General features: G+C 48.7%; 1 pseudogene; it reads left to right on the top strand.

Moving 5' to 3' along the window:
- Window positions 1-13,790: 13,790 nt before the first annotated feature.
- Window positions 13,791-15,122, top strand: LOC136522548 (uncharacterized; annotated as a pseudogene).
- The last annotated feature ends 218 nt before the right edge of the window (window positions 15,123-15,340 follow it).

Below are 15,340 nucleotides of genomic sequence, written 5' to 3'. Positions count from 1 at the left end.
GCAAAGATTGCTAGATGCAAAAGTCATCAGGGAAGTCAAGTATTCAGAATGGCTCGCAAACGTAGTACTGGTACCAAAGAAGAATGGCAAAATGAGAATATGCATAGATTTCACAGATCTGAACAAAGCTTGCAAAAAAGACCCTTTCCCATTGCCAAGAATAGATGCCTCCGTCGACAAGGCAGCCAGATGCCAGAGATTTTCTCTCCTCGACTGTTTCTCTGGGTATCACCAAATCTGGATGAAAAAAGAAGACGAAGACAAGACAAGTTTCACCACTCCATTCGGGACATACTGCTACACCAGAATGCCGGAGGGCCTCAAAAATGCCGAAGCAACCTTTGCCAGAATGACAAAGGAGGTTTTGGGCTCACAACTAGATAGAAACATCATAGCCTACGTCGACGACATAGTGGTCATGAGCAAGAACAAGGATGATCATGTCTCCGACTTACAGGAGACCTTCGCCAACCTAAGGGTAGCTGGCCTCCGCCTCAACCCAAAAAAATGTATATTTGGAGTTATAAAAGGGAAGATGCTTGGATACATCATAAGTAGCGAAGGCATCAAAGCGAACCCAAACAAAACCAGAGCAATAATGACAATGGCAGAACCAAAAAATAAGAAAGAAGTGCAAAAGCTGACAGGAAGAATAGCAGCGCTCAACAGATTCATCTCAAAGACGGCAGAACGTAGCCTACCCTTCTTCCAAGCCCTGAGGGGCGGAGACAACTTTGAGTGGGGGTCCAAGCAGTCGGAGGCATTTCATAACTTGAAAGAGCATCTGGCAAACTCAATTGTAGTCTCCGTCCCAAAATCAGACAGCCATCTATTGCTATACGTGGCGGCCTCTGACCATGCGGTCAGCGCAGTCTTAGTCCACGAGCTAGAAAAGGAATCAGGCAAAACCCAAAAGCCAGTCTATTTTATCTCAGAAGCATTGTCCGAAGCCAAGCTAAACTACACTGAGGTAGAAAAAATTGCCAACGCAGTACTGACGGCATCAAGAAAGCTAAAGCATTATTTCCAAGCCCACGAAATCTCAGTTCCAACATTGCTGCCACTACAAGACTTGCTCAGAAACAAAGAAGCCTCCGGCAGAATAGGCAAATGGGCTACAGAGTTATCACAGTTTGGTATCTCCTAAGTCCCCAGAACAGCAATCAAATCACAAGCACTAGCCAATTTTGTAGCAGATTGGACACCTCCGACAGAGCTCAAGGTACAACCAACCACTCAAGGCTGGATAGCATTCACGGATGGAGCCTGGGGCCAAGCCGGAGCAGGAGCCTCCACCGTCCTGACGGCACCCTCCGGCGTCAGACTAAAATACGCAGCAAGGCTAGAGTTCAAATCAACAAACAATATAGCAGAATATGAAGGCCTGATCCTAGCGCTCAGTAAAGCAAAGGCCCTAGGGGCCAAAACATTGACAGTCAAAACAGATTCTCAAGTGGTTACTGGCCAAGTAGAGAAAGAATACACAGCAAGAGAGCCAGAACTCATCAAATACCTATCCGTTGTCAGAAATTTGGAGCGAAGATTCGAGGGCTTCACCCTGAAGCACATCCCAAGATCAGAAAATGCAGAGGCAGATGAACTAGCTAAAGCGACGGCAAACAACCTGCCACTGCCACCAAACACTTTTTACCAGATCCTGAAGTCTTCGGCTACTACGGAGACATCTAAGACACCTAAGCCCATACTACACATGCAAAATGAAGATTGGAGGAAGGCGATAACAGAATTCTTAGAAGGCAAAACCGCCGAAGAAGATGAAGCAAAAGCAGCAAGAATATAGGCCAGGGCAAGAAATTACACAATTATAGATGGTGTACTGTACAAGAAAGGAGTAGTCCAGCCTCTCCTCAAATGCATATCGCAGAGCGAAGGCATAGAGTTGCTTCAGGAAATACACTCAGGAATTTGCGGGTCACACATTGGCTCTAGAGCATTATCAGCAAAGGCAATAAGGCAAGGCTTTTATTGGCCAACACACATACAAGACGCAGAGTAGACAGTCAGAACATGCCAAGCATGCCAAACATTCTCTCTAGGGCAGTCAAAACCATCGTCGGAGACCTAGCTTATACCTCCGACATGGCCACTACAAAGATGGGGTATGGACCTGGTCGGCCCATTACCACCATCCCAAGGAGGAAACAGATTCACAGTAGTGGCAGTAGAATATTTTACAAGATGGATAGAAGCAAAGCCACTGGCGAAGATAACCTCAGAAACTGTCCGAAAATTCTTCTAGCAAAACATCATTTGCAGATTCGGTGTACCGAGGATTCTGACAGTAGACAATGGAAAACAATTCGATTCAGAGAACTTCAAAGAATTCTGCAAAAGCATTGGGACAAAACTAGCCTTCGCCTCAGTATACCACCCAGAGTCCAATGGTGCTGTGGAAAGAGCAAACAGAATAGTGTTTTCAGCAATATAAAAAACATTGTTGGGCCTACACAAAGGAAAATGGGTAGATGAATTACCCAGAGTGATTTGGTCACACAATACATCTGTCTCAAGAACAATAGGATTCACACCATTCAAACTGCTTTATGGAGAAGAGGCCATGATGCCAGAAGAAATCAAGCATGAAAGCCTCCGCACAACGAGTCAGCTGATGTTGCAAGATGAAGAATATGCAAAAAAAACAATAGAAGTAATAAGACTGGAAGCAGTCAAAAACATTGCAAAATATCAGTCCCAAACCAAGAAGTGGAGAGACTCCCAGGTGGTAAGGAAAGACATAAAACACGGAGACCTCATACTCAGAAGAAAACCCAACGCACAACTCGTTGGCAAGTTGCAACCGAAATGGGAAGGCCCATACAAAGCAACGGCAGCAGGCCGGCCTGGCTCTTTCCACTTGACCGACAGCGAAGGTGTCACGACAACCCACACCTAGAATATTGACAGCCTCCGCAGATACTACATCTAGGCAATGTAACAAAGGGCAACCTCCGCAAATAATAAGCGGAGGCCCCTCCGTTCATTTACCTTTCAGTTTTTTTATTTACTTCAACCAAAAAAATGTAAAAGAGCCTGCACTCTTTTCCTCACAGGGGAACTCCAAGCGGAGGTGAGGTTTTTAACGAGGCAGGCTCAATGTAAAAATCCTCTACAAGTATAAAGAGGTAATTCCCCAAAAGAACGCTTGAAAAATCCAAAACCGAAAGCGGCCAGCTCTGGCGCCGCAATATTCGGTGAACAAAAAGCACAGGTCCTTTCAAAGCGCCGGCCATAGGCATGGGCAATTTGAAACGACCTCTATGGCCAAACAGGCCTTCGACCTTGACAAAGACCTATCCAAAGTCAGGCATCAAGGCAGAAAAAATAGCCCAAACAGGCCTTCGACCTTGACAAAGACCTGTCCAAAGTCAGACATCAAGGCAGAAAAAACAGCCCAAACAAGCCTTCGACCTTGACAAAGACCTGTCCAAATTCAGGCATCAAGGCAAAAAAAAACTTGGCCAAACAGGCCTCCGACCCTTGACGAAGACCTGAACAAATTCAGGCATCAAGGCCAAAAAAAACTAGGCCAAACAGGCCTCCGACCCTTGACGAAGACCTGAACAAATTCAGGTATCAAGGCAAAAACAACCTCAGCAAAAAAGGCCTCCGACCTTAACAAAAACCACCCCTAGCATCAGGGGAAACACAATTATGGCGCTAGAACCAGGAAGAAGGTCTCCGCCATAGAAAACAGCAAAAACAGAAAATGTCTGACAAAACACTGCCACCACTATGGCGCCAGGCCTCTTTACTTCAAAAGATCTCAAAAGGAACGAATAATTCAAGCAAGATACAGGCTATTAAAACCAAGATACGTTCCAACTAACAACGTACCAAAATGTTAACACCCAAAAGCCACTACCCCACTATAAAACGAGCTCCCCCCATGCCCTTAAAAACTCAGTCAGCATAGAGCGCAAGGGGGGAACAAGGCAGACCATAAGCAAAAGCCGCAGCAACAGCCATGGAGGCAGGGGTCTCCTTAGATATCCAAGTCGGCCATAGATATTGTACGAAAACTCGTAAAATCGGAGGCAACAGTAGACAGTCGAAGGCAGTGGGAAAAGAGATAGGAACTATGGCACGGTGATGAACAGCAAAGGACTACGGAAGAAGGGGGATATCGCACAAAATCTCATAACATCCCCCTGACGCCGGAGACCTAACCTGCCCTCTCCAAAAAACAAACATGTCCCACAGGTGTGCAGCGTCGGAGACCCATACCACCAGACAACTAAAACACTCTACCAAAGAAATACCAAAAGTCTCCGCCGTCTGCACAAGCTGTGCCAAACCTCCAATCGGATCAAACACCGATTCAGCAAGCCTCGCCAGGCGAACTTCAAGTACGCCTTCGCCGGCCAAAAAACCGCCAACACTTCAGCCCCGGCCATCAAGCAAGCGTAGAGAAGGAGAAAACATGGGGCGAAGGTCCTGGCCACCACCTCTGTATCGCGCACATTTGCACAAGCAAAGGACAACGGTGTGCAAACTCGGGACTAGACGAGATATGTAAACTAGCACAACAGACTGAAGCCCCCGCACAAACAATCAAGAAAGTGAACCTGTCTTGTATTCCATAAAACGTCAAGAAGCATTCTTACAGGACACAAACTTACAATAAAATCCTAACTATTATGGCGGAGGTCCACGCCAAGCAAGCGTGCGAGTAAACCCAGGGCGCTCGTCGTCTATGTCAAACTTAACTGACTCAAACACGTCGCGCGCAACGCTGCGGGGAAAGGCCGAACGCCAATACTCCCAAAGCTCTCCGCTCACATAAATATCGTCGTTGTATAGAGTCAAAGGCGCAACATCTTGCGCAGGCTCCCAATTCAGAACCTATGCAAGGTTAAAATTTCCCACAAAACCATTCAGAACAAAATAAACTTTATTCACAAGAGTCCAACTAGACTACAATATACACGCCAAAACAACTAAGTGCTACAAAGAGCCTAGACCTCCGGCGCATCGGCCGCAGCAGAAGTCCCTGGAACGGAGCCCGCATCAACTGTGGGCGGGCACGGCGCATGCAGCCTCCGACCACTACCACCGCCGATCGTAGATCCCACCGAAGCGCCAGCGGTGGCGGAGGTACCGCCCGCGGTCGCCGAGTGCGGAACTAACGGAGGCCTGCCCGCAAGACTCTTCTACGCATCCTGCAGCACAGGCTAAAGTATCAGGGGCACAAGCAATGAAAGCCTTCACAGCTTTGCGAAAAGCAAGGAGACAAAAATACCAGCGATAAAGACTAGAAATACCTTCGCCCTCTTTTCCTCCGCCAGTTTCCGGGCAACAGATCTCCCAAATGGAGCCCATAAGTGCCCAATGAAATTTCTCAAGGTTTTTCGCAAACCAAGAGAAGTCTCACCGAGCTCCTCCGAACCCGGCAGCGCTCCCTCCGGAATACTTTCAGTATGCGTACACCCGCTGTGCGCCAAAAGCTTGGCGTAATTCGCTACTCCCGCCAGTGCCCCGTAGTCTGTGCAGCCATTGATTAGACCGGGGAGCTTCGCAAGGTGACGCTTTAGCCAGGAGGCGAGGGCGTACATGCTGTCTTCCTCTGGAGGAGCAGAGGTTTCGCCTCCGAACTCGGTGACGGTGGCCCGGTAGTGGCCAACGGTTGCAGCAAGGACCCCCTTGACCGAGTCCAAATGCCTCGTCGTCAAAGACAGCTGCTCCCCCACTGCAGCTACGGATTCCTTCTTAGGGGCAAGCTCTCATCGGAGACCCTCGGCCAGCTCGTTCGCCCTACGGGCCTGCTCAGCGGACAAAACTTCTACATCCCGGGCCTTGGGGAGATCAGCCCTCAAACCATCCTTTTCTCGTTCCTTCTTCACCAGAGACAGGTGGAGAGCTGCAAGGGAGTTGGATAGACCCCCTTTTTCACCTTCCAGGCGCTCGATCTCTGCCTTGAGCGCTTCAATCGTAGTATCTCGGTCGAAGACCTCGCGAGTGCAGCGCTCTTCCATAACAACGGTCGTGTGATACCCCTACGACCAGAAAGAAGAAGACCAAGGCGATCAGCAACAGAATCAAAAACAAGTCTAAAGGCGAACATACACAATAAAGGGGGCAAACCGCCGAAGACGCACCAGGCTATGGTGTTCTAGATGAACACGGAGAAGTTGGAAGAAATCCATGTCCCTCAGACGCTGTTTGAAGCGATCTATTCAAAGAAGAACAAACAAACACAAAACAATAAGGTGAGAAAAGCAAATCTCACAATAAACACACCAACAGCCAAAGACCACCTCCGACGTCTCCAAGAACACCAAGATAGCACTCTTCCCAACCTGAGATAGAAGTGTCGGAGGAGCCTGCGTAAAAAAACAACAACAACAGCTCAGGTCAGAGGGCCAATCAGAAATAGGCAATAACAACAAGCCAAATGACGAGTAAAATAAAAACATTCTATACTCACTCGGACCCGGCGCCATCAGCCCCGGCTGCCCGGACCAAACCTGACGCCGGCAGCGGCCGCTCGCTCCTCCTGGGTGAGGAGTCTAGCCATGACATCACCTACAAAGCAACAAGTACATAGCATTAGCACTTGGTACAATACGTAAACAAATAAACCGGGCAAAGACAGTAAACACAAAAATGTGCACCAAACAAACTTACTCATAAAAAGCCCAGGCTGGGCCACTTGCCACACCCCCTGGGTAGAAGTCTCTGCCATATCATGCGGCGAAGGCCCAACGGGCTGGATCTCCTCAGCCAGTGGCCTGACGGGCGGAGGACTCGAAGAAGACTGAGCCGCCAGGGCCTACTCAGCAAGCACGGCCTCCAACTGCCTGACGTCGGCCACCGGCACGAGCGAAGGCGCAACAACGGCGGGAGACGAAGGAGCGTGCCGCAAGACGGCCTCCGCGCCCTCTTCAGAACTTGAACATAGCCCGCCAAGAATGTTGGGCATAGGCTCGGCGGTGCTACCTTCCGGCTGTTCGCCGACACTCATAGCACCATGTGAGGAGCGCGTCGGAGCAGCGCTGGCTCCTGGACGCCCAGTACCGCTCACAGCTCCGCTCATAGGGCACACTGGAGCTATAGGAGAGCCGCGATCCTCTCCGCTCGCAACCCGCATGTCCACTGACGGGACGGAGGAGCTCTGAACGTCTTCACTGCCGACGGAGGCAACGCCCACACTACCAGCAGAAGACACGGCCGGCGCGATCAACAGAGCACCGCTCTTCTTCTTCTTTTTCACAGGCGCCCGAGCAACAACGGTGCCCTTCCTCTTCTTAGACTCGGCCTCCGCCGTAACATTCTTCGTGAAGGCCTTCTTCTTCTTCTTCTCAATCGAAGCCAGGACCTCGGCGGGAACCTCGCGCTCCTGGTAGACAATCCTGATGTCCTCAAAAACTCAATTGAGCCACGGCATGGTGCCTGCCACGGCCCTCTGAGACATGTACTCACGCTCGGAAATCTTGCCAACCAACCCTACGGCAGCTTCCTCAACCTCGGAGACAAAACTGTCCTCCGTCACCCCCTCCCCCAAAGACTGACCGAAGCGGGGGAACGGAATCCCGGCCTCCGGACCAAAAACAAGAACCTACACCTGTTCCAGCTGAAAGGCTGGGTTGTTTTTGCCCAGGGGCCAGTAGTTGGAGGCCATAATCTCCTCCACCAGGTCGCGGCCACCGGAATAGCGGCATGCTGCCGCAAAAGCCTGGTCGCAAGCCTCCCTTGTCGGAGACACCTCTTCTGGTGGATCCACGCGCGTGTGCGGCACCATCTCCTCCATCCTTGAAGTCAATGGATACTCCGAGACCTCCACACCATCCTCGGTAGTGCTACGGACCCCGTAGGTCTTCACGTAGAACCATTGCTCAAGCCAGCCGCGGTCCCACTTGCCCTTCTGGCAAAAAGAGATCTCCAGGTGGTCTACGCTTTGGTTCCTCTTAGACATAAAGGTGAAACTACCGTACTGGTAGGTCACCTCCACCTCCTTGCCCTCTCGCACCTCCTTCTTCTTCTTCGGCTGCTTCTGCAGCTCGTAGTACGCGTGGAAGGTGTCCACATCTGGCTCGGCACCATAAGAAACACACGCCCAGCAGAATTTGCTAAGCGTGAGGAAGGCAGTAGGAGTCAGATGATGGAGCTAGACATTGAAGGTCTCCAACACCCGGCGAAGGAAGGGGTTGTAAGGAAGGCGGAGGCCGCAGGTGAAGAAGTCCCAAAAGACCACCGCATATCCCTCCTCCAGTTCCGGAACAGTCTGGCTAGGCGGAGGGATTTTTACCCTCGAAGAAGGAAAACACGATTCCTTCAACATCTCCGCGATTGCCTCTTCAGTAATGGAGGAGGGGCCGAAATCCCAAGACTTTATCGCCATATCTCTAGAATCCGCAGTGATCAGGTCTTCGACGGATGCAGAGACACTCCCCAAATCCTCCTCCACTAGCTTTTCAAACTCCAATGCGGAGGCAGAGGCAAGCATGCACTCCTCAAAATGCACACCCCAGCCGGCGGCCCTAACGCCGAGAAGGTGGCGATAGGGTCCGAAAAAGGCAGGCCGACGAGTTTGGGTGGAGGCAGAAAAGAAAGCCACCACGACAGCAGCCTAGGCGCGAGACGCAGGCAGAAAGACGGAACACGCGAGGGCAGCAAAAGGCGAAAGCGAAGAGAGCAGAGAGCGATTTCTCAGAGGCAAGGAAAGCAAACGAGCAATGCGGGGGGGGGGGGGGGACCCCGCCACCAACAATGCCCTTATATAGGCCGCGGGCAGGCGATCCGGCTACCGTCGCACAACGGTCATCTCCGGAGAATTCACCTACCGCACAACGGTCATCTCCAAAAAAGTCACAAGGTATACAACAGAAATTGACACGGCATAAACGGCCACACCGTAGGACAATGGCTAGATTTGCTGCCCAACGGCTACTCTCAACGAGACCAGCGGCCGCGCCAGAGCGGGCCAGGGGGGAAGTAGCGGGGCCTCGCTCGGAGACACCAATGCGTGTGGCCTACGCCCCCACGGATGCCTTTGGTCAAGGCGTTTTGAGCTCATGGCACGCTCAGGCGAACCATGGTCTCAAAAGGGAGGAACTGTTGTAACACGGCCTCGGCGGGTGGCGAAGGCCTCCGATGGCGAGGTGTTGCCAAGGCCTCTTCGACCGTCTTAGGGCGGAGATCTGGCGCTGACCAAAGGAACTTTCCTAGCTATGCTCATAGGGCGCTGCACGAGGCTCGGCGAGCTTGTCGCGGATTCCTCCCGGACCAGGCACAGACATCTCCGACCGCTCAGGCGGACGCCGCCCCGCTTCGGCTGACGGGCGTCTCCGGCGATGAGGGCAAAGGCCGCCCTACCCCCGAACTAATCAAACAAACAATCTTGCCTATGTATGTGCAGGTACCTAAGCATAGGCGCCCGTGGTCCGCGCGAGCGTGCCAGCATGGCCCCTCGTGGCCGGGCGGAGGCCTACGGATGATGTCTCCGACCGAACCGACGGAGACCCACGAAGGCAACGGCGCGCCCCTCAAGATGGAGGCCAGCATCGGGAACCTAGGCCTCTGGGCCAAATATCGAGGCATGGTGGGCCGGCCGCTTATGGAGGCCCGTTACTTGAAGACGGTGTGGCAGGATTGCCCCGCAAACAAAAGACAAGTGGCGGAATATTCCAGGAATGTACTGTAGCAGTTGAGGGGCATTGTAATAAATTCTGTCAAGAAGTAGTTGAGCCCTATAAATAGGGAACACTTGTAACTGTGCAAGGGGTGGTGAATGAATTAATGAAACCTTAGCTTTCCGTGCCAGCTTCCTACACGCCCACCTGTTGTGCCTATCCCGAGCCTCAGCCCAAGGGCGACGCCTAACGAGCGGAGGCCTCTGTCTCCCCCACGCTATCTGAGACCGCTAGTTTCAACAAATGCCATTGTTTTGGAGAAGCACTTCTTCGGCCGCGGTGGGATTCTCTGGATCGGCTATCTCGATTTTGGTTTCTACCACCTTCCACACCCTTCTATTGATTGACTTGATATGTGTGGTCATCTTCGACTTTCAATATGGATAATTTGTGCCATCAAATTGGGGTGGCTATTTGGTGTTGTTGATTTAAGCCATTTTTACACCGAAGGTTGTCAAGCCTCAAATTACGGTGACCACGGCTCTGATACCACTTGAAAGGTCCTATGGCTAGAGGGGGGTTGAATAGCCTATTAAGAATTTCTATAACAACACTAAGACGAATGATTAGTCAATAAGATGGCGAAGCGAATTTTGCGCTAGCACTATACTCGGAGTTGCAAGCCACCTACCTAATTCTATTTTGTATAGTCTCTGTCCACACAATGACTATGTTGCTACACTAAGTTAGTGTGCTCTCAAAGGCTAACTAAAGAGCCACACTAACCAAACTAACAAGCTCTCACGATTAGCTACACTAAAGAGCTTGACAACTAGTTTGCGGTAATGTAAAGAGATAGAGCAAGATGGATATACTGTCGAGTCGAGGAATGAACCAATCAATCATAAGGATGAATTCCAATGAATACCAATCACCTCGGAATCAAATGATGACACAATGATTTTTTACCGAGGTTCACTTGCTTACCGGCAAGCTACTCCTCGTTGTGGCGATTCACTCACTTGGGGTTTCATGTGCTAATTGGCATCACACGTCAAACCCTCCATAGGGTGCCGCACAACCAACACAAGATGAGGATCACACAAGCCACGAGCAATTTACTAAAGTACCTTTTGGCTCTCCATCGAGGAAAGGTCAAAAACCCCTCATAAGCACCACGATCGGGAGCCGAAGACAATCACCAACCTCCGCTCGACGATCCTCGCTGCTCCACGCCGTCTAGGTGGCGGCAACCACCAAGAGTAACAAGCGAATCCCGCAGTGAAACACGGACACCAAGTGCCTCTAGATGCAAACACTCAATCAATGCACTTGGATTCACTCCCAATCTCACAAAGATGATAATGTAGACGGGGATCCCGATCTTCCGTCAGGTGATGGTAACTATCGTTGTGGCGGAGAATGACACACCGATCCGGCTTCAGATCGAAAGATCGAACCCTGCAATCTTAGCACCATAGTTCCTCTGGTTATCAACCAAGTCACGGACCAGGTTGACCTTGCCAAGAAAGCTAATCCTTGCCTGTGCAACGAAGAACACAAGCAAGAACAAGAAAGAACACAACCAAATTGCAGATGAAAGATTATCTCACGAAGTTGGGGTCTCACAAACCGATGAACGGCGAAACTGTTCTTGACAGAATAATCTAAGCAAAACCCAAAACCTAAAGACGGCAGTGGCGTATGATTATAAAGGTCTTAGGGTCATCGCCTACCCTGGACGCGCCCCCAAATGGGCCCAAACACGATACACGGTCCAACGGACCAAAAGAAGGTGTCGCAGCACCCTGGCAGATTCTGGACGCTGACTTGTTTCGACGATTTCCATTGATTCCGAAGAGGTTTTGACGTGAAACCACTTGGATTGGCTTCCTTATCAAATTAGCTTTCCATCCATATGTGGATCATTAAAAACGGAGTCCGGATGCGTCCTGGGTGACCAGTTTAAGGCAGACTAGTCCTGGATTCCGAGGCAGACTCGAACTTGAGTTGCTTTGGGCCTCCACCTCGGGGACTCGAACTGAATTTGCCTCGGCCTCCTTCTTGACTTGGACACCCTTGCTGGCTTCCTTCCCCTCCATCCCATGCGCCAAACATGGTCATATGCATGGGTGTCATGTCCTCATCAGATGATGAATCAATGATGGAGATGAGTGGGAGGGCTTTAGCTAAGCTCACAAGGTTGCTATGTCACTGCAAATGACCAAGAGAGTGAGTTTGAGCTGGCCATGGGGCTTAAATAGAAGCCCCACGAAATAGAGTCATTGTACTCCTTCACAAGGCACAGCTCAGGGTGACCGGACGCTCCGGTTAGATCGATCGGACGCAGGACCCCTGCGTCCGATCGCCCAATGTTTGCCACATATCATCGGCTTCAAACGCTGATCGTCCGATCTCAACGGTCATTGGTACACTTAAGTTGTGACCTGATGCTCTACAGTGTAGGACCGGACGCAGGACCCCAGCATCCGGTCACTTCTAGTAAGGTTCCAGTCGCGGCCGGATGCGTCCGGTCACGCTCGATCAGACGCAGGACCCCAGCGTCCGGTCACTTTCAGTAAGCTTCTAGAGGTGGAAATTCGCGACCGGACGCGTCCGGTCACGTCCGACCGGACTCGCCCAGCGTCCGGTCACACATCGTCTCCACTGTGTGCTGCCACGTTAGCGGGACCGGACGCACCCAACCAGCGTTCGGTCGAAGACCAACGCCAGCGTCTTCACTGCTTCCACTGACCGGACACTCCGGTCCAGTTGAGACCAGCGTCCGGTGCACTCTGTGAAACCCTGTCTTTTCGGGACACTCCGTCGGTGAAGTTTCGAACCGGCCAACCACCAAGTATATCACCTTGTGCACATATGTTAGCATATTTTCATAAATGTTTTCAAGGGTGTTAGCACTTCACTAGATTCTAAATGCATATGCAATGAGTTAGAGCATCTAGTGGCACTTTGATAACCACATTTCGATACAAATTTCACCCTTCTTAGTAGTACGGCTATCAATCCTAAATGTGATCACACTCTCTAAGTGTCTTGATCACTAAATCAAAAAGCTCCTATAAATTTCACCTTTGTCTTGATCTTTTGTTTTTCTCTTACTTCTTTTTAAGTCCAAGCATTTGATCATCACCATGCCATCATCATCATCATCATGTTATGATCTTCATTTGCTTCATCACTTGGAACAGTGTTACCTATCTCATAATCGCTTTGATAAACTAGGTTAGCACTAAAGGTTTCATCAATTCACCAAAACCAAACTAGAGCTTTCAGCTGGTAAATAGGCTTCGACATCACCGGATAAGCCAAGTCACATAGCCATCGGTGTTAGATTAAGGAATATTATCAACAGGTGCGGTGATAATGCTTGTGAGGAGGGGCCCAACGAGGCAAGAGATGGTGTGCGGCAACAAAAAAACATTAGCTGCACATTGCCCCATTCTTATGATTGGACTTCAACTCTAATTTAATGAATGTACCATGCTAAGTGAACTCTTTTGAGACCACAATTAAAATCTAAACTTTTCAAAAAAAAAACAGAAACAAAGTTGAAGTTGAAGTATTGGAGTCCAAGGAACAGTATGTCAACAACTGCGCTAAAGGTTCTATACTCCCTCCGTTTTTATTTATTTGTCACGTTAGTTTTGTCCTAAGTCAAACTTTACTATTTTTGACCATCCATTTCAAAAAATCCTTATAGTTTCACAATATATGAATTACAGATTATAAGAATATTTCTATAAAAATATAAATCTTACTTCATGAATTTATATAAATTTTCATAATAGACATTAATATGACGCTGACTAATAACATCATAAGACATTATCTTAAAATAGCAAATAACTGAAAATTAATAATATAATACTTTATAATAAAGTGCATCCCAACAAATCTAAATTCGCTTTTCTTTTTGAAAGGATTGAATGTGCCTTTTTCTAGATGCTGATTTACTTGTGAAAGGATGCCATTTTCTTTTGGCATTAACAGGCCAGCAATAACACATAGACATAGGAGTAGACATCAACAATTATAGTCGTTGGTGTAATGGTGTGCACCAAGCCTAACCTTCAACAAGAATATGATTGACACATTTGGCCCTTTCCTGCATATGATTGCTGTAAAATGTGGCTGTAGTAGTCGGTTCACGACCCATTCTGCCATGTCCATCTCCTATATATGTATTCTTTTCAGCCTAGTGGAAGCCCACCTTTGGTTGTTTGGTGAACAACACCTTTGCTTTTCACCAGAAACCAAAAATGGCAGCCAGGATCCCTTGCCATCGTCACCCTTCTTCCTCCTCCTCCATGGCCATGATCTGCCCAAGGTCAGGCACAAGGCAGTCGTCCTTCAGGCTCAGGACCTCTGCTCATGGCAGCAGTTCTTCACCACACCTCTCCTTTGCTGCTGTGACAGACAAGAAAGTTCAGGTATGTGTGTCGCAGCAGTTCTTCATTTACACATGCAGGAGGTGTATGCATAGAGGCTCTCGATCTCATCTGTTCTTGTGATGATTCATAGGTGTTTGAGGACCAATTGAGAGGGATCGTATGCTACAGAGATGAGAACGGGGAGATGATCTGTGAGGGGTACGACGAAGGCCCTAGGCTCGGAATACGGTTGCCAGAGAAGGCCTCCTTCCCATGGTGAGCATCTGAACTGAATTTCTTGGATCGTCTTTGTTATTGTTGTGTTGGCAAGGATCAGAAATGATTGGTCTGTAATGAGCATGCCGTTGTTCAATTGATCCTCCTTATGCTGTGCTATGATTTTGATGAAATTGTAGGCCTGTGGGGGTTCGGGTCACTGATTTCATCCAGCTAGCGACGCTCCAGGTTTTTGAGGACATCGATGTTCTTCAGCTCAGGAGTGACCAGAAGAGGCAGCTCTGAGCAAGGAACTGATCATGTAAGCATATAGTGGTGTAGTACAATGATGATATGCAAGAATAATGTGTTGTAAGGGTTCAAAATTTCGGCGAAATTTCGGCGAAATTTCGCGAAATTCGGTAATTTCGGTGGTGGCCGAAAGAAAAAATCCAAAATTTTGTAATACACTAATACATGTGTTATATAACTTTAGATTCAATTTTTTATTGTTTATATTGCATATTTTTGTATTAAATAGATGTGTAGTCATAAATCATACTAATATTTGTTTAGATTTAAATGTTTTCTTTAGAAAAAGCATACTTCATGTGCTAGTCTCTAAAAAAAATTCACCGAAATTTTAGCCGAATTTCGCGAAATTCGGTAGTTTCGGTGGTGGCCGAAATTTTTGCAATACCGAAATCGAAAACCCAGTATTGCACTTAGTTGCTCATATTTGCTCGTCATATTCAGTCCAGCGTTTTGGGTTTCACAAAAGGGGGGAAACGGCTATTGTTCAGTTCTTCTCAGTGTACTGCTGAAGCAGATTTACTTGTTTGTAAATAATCACTTACTGCAAGGATGAGATTGTTTAAAGCACAACTTTTATGTGCATATAAAGTGAGAAAAGGAGATCTGAATATCTGATCAGGGTACCGCAGAGCAAATTTAAGCCTATTTATCAGGGTCCACCGATCCCGATATAATCTGCAATTCTTTTAGTTAAACATATCATGAAGTTGATCCCGATGATGTTCTCGGCTGAATTCGGACCTCATAGGGCGTCGCTAAGACGTGTTGTATTAAACTTTTCCTCTACCTTAATACAGAGACGGACAAACCTTTTGTGTGATCGAGAAA

This window comes from Miscanthus floridulus, chromosome 18 (genome assembly GCF_019320115.1).
Source record: "Miscanthus floridulus cultivar M001 chromosome 18, ASM1932011v1, whole genome shotgun sequence".
Taxonomy (NCBI): domain Eukaryota; kingdom Viridiplantae; phylum Streptophyta; class Magnoliopsida; order Poales; family Poaceae; genus Miscanthus; species Miscanthus floridulus.
Note: the sequence above shows the minus strand (reverse complement) of the source record. Positions and strands in the feature narration are given on the sequence as shown.